Raw genomic sequence first — 6,000 nt, 5'->3', positions numbered from 1 at the left:
TCAGCAGTCTGGAGAATTGATGCAGATGCACACATATTCTGGTTTAACAATCCAGGTCAAGCACAGGAGAGTTGGTACAAAAGGGATTCAGAACATAAGGAATGGAAAGGTCAATACATATAACAGCAGAAACGGAACCAGTTGACTTTTCAACCTACATGTGAAAATGATGACCGTTATCCCTTGTTTGGTATAATAGGTATTGCTCAGGCACAAGATGTTGGGTGAATCACTTATGCAGAGGATGGCAAGAGTCCTTTAAAAAGCCAGGAAAACTGCAACAGATGGTGAAACACAGAATGGAAAAGGACCTGCAGAGGTGGAAAGTGACAGCATGCCAACACGGGAGCCACCTGCCAGCGCCTCACGAGAGAATGCCAATGCTGAAGCAAGACAGTGGCCAGGAGGGAGCAGGACATGGGATAAAAGCTGTGGCGGTAAGTAACAGGACACTGGCATTAAAGTTCATATAATAGAAAACTTCTTCAACTTGGAGGAAAAACGGTTATAAGAAGATGCTTATGAGAACATGTGGAAATATGTATGTGGTCAATACAAACAACATGCATATGAAATAAAAAAACAACAACTGTATAAAAGATTCGGGACATTCATTATATGTGGAAGAAAGGGGTTTCAAACAACAATATAGGAAAGTGTTCTTAGAATAACCAAGCTATAGGAGCTTGAATGACATAGCACTGGGAGCAATGCTGTTTACCTAATTTTAACACGTAAACTACATTGCTCACAGGCTATGCAGTTTGTGCAACTTCCATTAATGTTAATGAGAGATACACAAAATAGCTGACTGTCTGTTTTCAGCTCCCAGCCATCTCCTACAGCTACAAACATATCTTTTTCATATGTGGGCAAGCACCTTTAACCCAAATAAGGCTATGGTTAAAATTGCATTATTCTAATCATTATTACAGGTGATGTTTTCAGGATTCCCTAAGTCCGGTGATATAAATATATGGTCAGTGCATCAGGCATCACCACAAGTGTTCTCTGTATAGGAGTCTGAAATCATGACCCGTTGTGAGGACATGAGGGCTGCGCTTAGGAAACACTGCATTAGAGGTATACATAATGAATACCCCTTTATATATATATATATATATCTATCTATCATAATAAAAAAAAATTGAAGTCACCTACTGTATAGGAAAGCACAGTCTGCTTCACTCCTCTAGAGTAGAAAACAAAGTATGCAAATGCATACCATGCTCTAGGCCACTCTTTTGCCCTTATCAAGTTAATAAGGACCATTTGGCTAAATTCATCATATGTGACAGGGACATACCAGACACATGCAGAACGTGTGGTGTAATTATAATTATGTAACATTTCCCCCATAGAATATCAATAAAAAATAAAAAAAAAGTCCAGTAAGAAGTATTTGGCCATGGATTTAGGAAAACTAGAAGAATGGTCAGAACTCTGGCAACTGAAATTTAATGTGGATAAGTGCAAGATAATGCACCTGGGGCGTAAAAAGCCTCGGGCAGAATATAGAATATTTGACACAGTCCTGACCTCAGTATCTGAGGAAAGGGGTTTAGGAGTAATTATTTCTGAAGACTTAAAAGTTAGAAAGACAATGTAATAGAGCAGCAGGAAATGCTAGCAGAATGCTTGGATGTATAGGGAGAGGTATAAGCAGTAGAAAGAGAGAAGTGCTCATGCCGCTGTACAGAACACTGGTGAGGCCTCACTTGGAGTATTGTGCGCAGTACCAGAGATCTCTAGAGAGATTTCAGAAAATATACTAAACTAGTACATGGATTGCAGGATAAAACTTACCAGGAAAGGTTAAAGCTGTATAGCTTGGAAGAAAGAAGAGACAGAGGGGATATGATAGAGACTTTTAAATACATAAAGGGAATCAACACGGTAAAGGAGGAGAGCATATTTAATAGAGGAAAAACTACCACAAGAGGACATAGTGTAATATTAGAGGGGCAAGGTTTCTCCAGTAATATCAGGAAGTATTACTTTACTGATAGAGTAGTGGATACATAGAATAGCCTTTCTGCAGAAGTGGTCGCTGCAAATACAGTGAAGGAGTTAAAACATGCATGGGATAAGCATAAGGCTATCCTTCATATAAGATACGGCCAGGGACTATTGATAGGATTCAGATTATTGGGCAGACTAGATGGGCCAAATGGTTCTTATCTGCCGACACATTCTATGTGTGACGAAAAATATCCTCAAATTCTTGAGATGCTATACTACTTTCAATAAAGAGGACATTACAGTTCTAGAATGCCAAGCTGATGAAGGTCCAGTCCGAAGTGTTGTAGTGGGCCAGTATATTGACAATTCATCCATACTTGATAAAACGTGAGGACATATTGTAACTGTTAGAGCGGTGTGTCTTAAAGGGGTATTCCACGATTTTTTTTTATTTGACTATGCTACAGGGGCTGTAAAGTTAGTGTAGTTTATAATATAGTGTCTGTACCTGTGTGTGACGGTTTTCTCACAATTCTTCTGTGATTTTCACTCCAATATTTATTTTTAACAGCATACAAAATGACAGATTTTTCCCAGGTTGCAATGCGGCCGAGACCTGACATCACTAGACAGCTGATGACAGCGAGCCTTTCTGCTTCAATGGGTGGAGTGATCGCTTGGTGGGAGAGAGATCAATCTGCAACTAATGCAACAACTGTAGGCACCCTAAATGCAGCTCATTTATGTTTCAATGGGTGGGGTGGCTGATGGGTGGGAGGGAGGAAAATGGAATTGTGGGATTTGTAGGCAAAAGAAGAAAACTCAAACAAGAAATACCAGTTCACAAAAAGCTAGTCACAGTGTTATGGTAATCTCACAGCATAGCCATTTATCCCCAAGACAGGCGCAGATCCTTCCTATGCATGTCCATTACTGTCTGCCAGGTACGTACTAAAATCACCTTATGGTGGATAACCCCTTTAAATGCGCTTTGAATTTATTCAAGAAGAGCTGTAAACATCCTTATGCAAAGAGGTCCCCTAGTGGGAGCAGCAAGCAGACAGAAAGGATGTGCAACGCTAATAGTTCAGTCACTAGAGTAAAAACTTTTACTGTCAAATTGTTTAATTCTTAGAGATTGTAGACTTAGACTAGACAATTTAACAATGTCAGAGGCTCAAGCTGTTTGATAAATCTGCAGGTTTCTTAGGGGCATATTCACACAGACAAAAACCACGTGTAAATCTACCTAAAAGAAGAACAGTTTTTTAGAGGTTTTGTCTTTACTGCACAAATTAGGCCTCAAAAAGAGACTTTGTTTATGGAGCCAGTTTTGGTGCACAACTTACAGAAAAAACAATTCAAAATAAAGTACTCTTTGAGCTCTCCCTATGATTTCAATGGGAGAAAACCATGCTGCTTACAGCCAAAATCTTACTCCAAAAAACATGACATCCCTTGTTTTCAGATGGGAAAAAACTGCATTTAAAAAAAAAAAAAACACATACATTTTTTGCATGGCCTCCAGGGGAAAAAAATTTTTTGGGTAAAAAAAAACAGCTGGCTGATCATATCCATATGAACAAGTTCTTAGACCTTATTCTTAGTCTATTATCTACACCAACTATAAGATGTTTTATGCTGCGCCAGGATTTTGCATCTTTAGCCACACCCCCTTTGTAAGTGCTAAAAGTGTCTTAAATTCATAGTAAATGTGGCAGGCTGCTCAGCTCCACCAGCTTTAAAGGGGTATTCCAGGATCTTTTTTTTTATTTGACTGCTGTAAAAGTTAGTGTAGTTCATAATCTAGTGTCTGTACCTGTGTGTGACTGTTTTTTCACAATTCTTCCAAGATTATCGCCCCAATATTTATTTTTAACAGCATACAAAATTACTCAGGTCCCGGGATTTTCCTGGTTGCAGTGCATCGAGACCTGACATATAGGGCTGCAACAATTGTTTGATAAAATTCGATAACAGGATTCGTTGTTGACAAATCCCATTATCAAATAATCGGCCAATTCGTAACCGACGGCCATAAGGCTGCTGCAGGCGGGGGAGTGTCAGACCCTAGGCCGCACCCTTTGTTCATCATTAATTGTGTAAATATGTATACACACCAGTGTATCAGCAGAGCATTATACCCTAGTGTCATCTACAGACACAAGGGTGCAATGCTCTGCACACACTGCTATACACATATGGGTATATGCAGAGCACTGCATCCAGTGCCTGTACTACAGACACAAGGGTGCAATGCTCTGCACATACCCCCATGGGAATAGCGGTGTGTATGTAGAACATATACACTGCTATACAAATGGGGGGGGGTGCAGAGTATTTGTAGTACTACAGACATGGGTCGGGTGCTCTGCAGTCTGCACATACCCCCCATGTGTATAAGAGTGCTATATAAAAAAAAGTTAAAAAAACATAAATGTGAATTAACTGCTCCTCAAATAATAATTAGCTCCCCCTTTCCTATTGCTATACAAAAAAAAGTAAAATATATATATATTTTTTTACATATCTGATACAGCCGCATGACTAACTGTCTGAACTATTAAAATATTATTGAATCATTAACATTTTATTTTAATAGTTCAGCAACAGCCCCCTGGTTAGAAAACAGTGTGTTTCAATTGGTGGGTGGGTGATGTGTGGGAGGAAGGAAAGTGATCTCAAACTTTCAAGCATGGAACTGTGGGATGTGTAGTTTATAGAACAAAATGCAACAGGAAATGCTCAGTTCTGGCAGGTAAGTACTAAAATCACCTTATGGTGGATTACCCCTTTAACACACAGTCTACAGCCAATACTCCATTTTCAATGCCACTTAGGAAGAAAGACAGATTTTTTTTTAAATTTTCTGTCCCATTTGGAATGTAGGTGTGATTCATAGAGGCTCTAAGTTTCTGACAGCTTTGGTCATGAATAAAGTGAGCGGGACCTGGGGAGCTCAGAGAAGGCTCTCAGGTAACGCTCTCATCCTGGGAAAGTAGCAGACGTGTACATCCTTTGGGAGCCAGGAAGGGTCCAGAAGACTGGCATGAAATACAATAACAAAGCATAAGAGAACCTGTGCTGGGGCTTGTATTCCTCCTTGTGTTCCCAGTTTTCTAGAAACCTGCCCAAGGTCTGAAGTGATCCAATATATATATATATATTAAAAAAAAAAAATTTTAAGGTATTTTTTTAATTTAGTTATCACTTAAATTTGTGTAGTGGGGCCGAGTACTAGGCTCAAAACAGACAACTAGGGAGGATAGGTGCACACCTGCATCGGAGCTCCATCACAGAGTAAAATACTGAGCTGAACACTCCATTGTAGAACAGACAACTGGGTCCAGAAGGTTCTCACTGACTTAATGGGGCCCGTGGGGTTTCAGACTAGTTTATGTTTTTGTTTTTTTCCAGGAACTGAGCATAGAAAAAATGCTCGCAATATTTTTCTTCTCTGCCTATTTGCTGCTATTTTGATGGATTCTGAAAATGGAACTCGCTTCAGGAGTAGAGTGGCATACTCTTACCTTGTAAGTATAATGCATGCTGTGTGATCAAACCAGGCTATGCCAGCATGTGTTGTTATGCAATTCGAGGGCATCCACTTTTACATCCACAAACGTTTTCCTTCTAAGAAGGACAACTGCAACTAATTTTTATGCCCACTTCTCTCTCTGTTACTTTAAATAAAGTGGCACATTATAAACAAATGTGCTTTAACTCACTAGAGAGTTATGACATTTACTTGCATAATATGGTACCACTTGGTGTTCAGAGCGTGTAGCAGTGTTCACGTCCAGATACTGTGCCACGTCCGGGAGGATACACATGCCCAGTCACTCTCCTTACAGCCAGGTGGCTCTCTATGATCCGCTGTTCACTGCAGGGCAAAGAGAGATGTAAAGAGTGTGGGAAGAAGCAGAGACTCTGTAGCTAAGAAAACTCCTCAGCTGGTAAGGATTGTAAAGGTAAATTAGAAAGTAAGGGACAGATTAGATGCCAGAGGTGAAAAGACTGATTCTGTCCAAAGTTTGG

The sequence above is a fragment of the Hyla sarda genome, chromosome 7 (genome assembly GCF_029499605.1).
Source record: "Hyla sarda isolate aHylSar1 chromosome 7, aHylSar1.hap1, whole genome shotgun sequence".
NCBI classification, from domain to species: Eukaryota; Metazoa; Chordata; class Amphibia; order Anura; family Hylidae; genus Hyla; species Hyla sarda.
The sequence above is the reverse complement of the archived record's forward strand: the minus strand, read 5'-3'. Positions refer to the sequence as shown.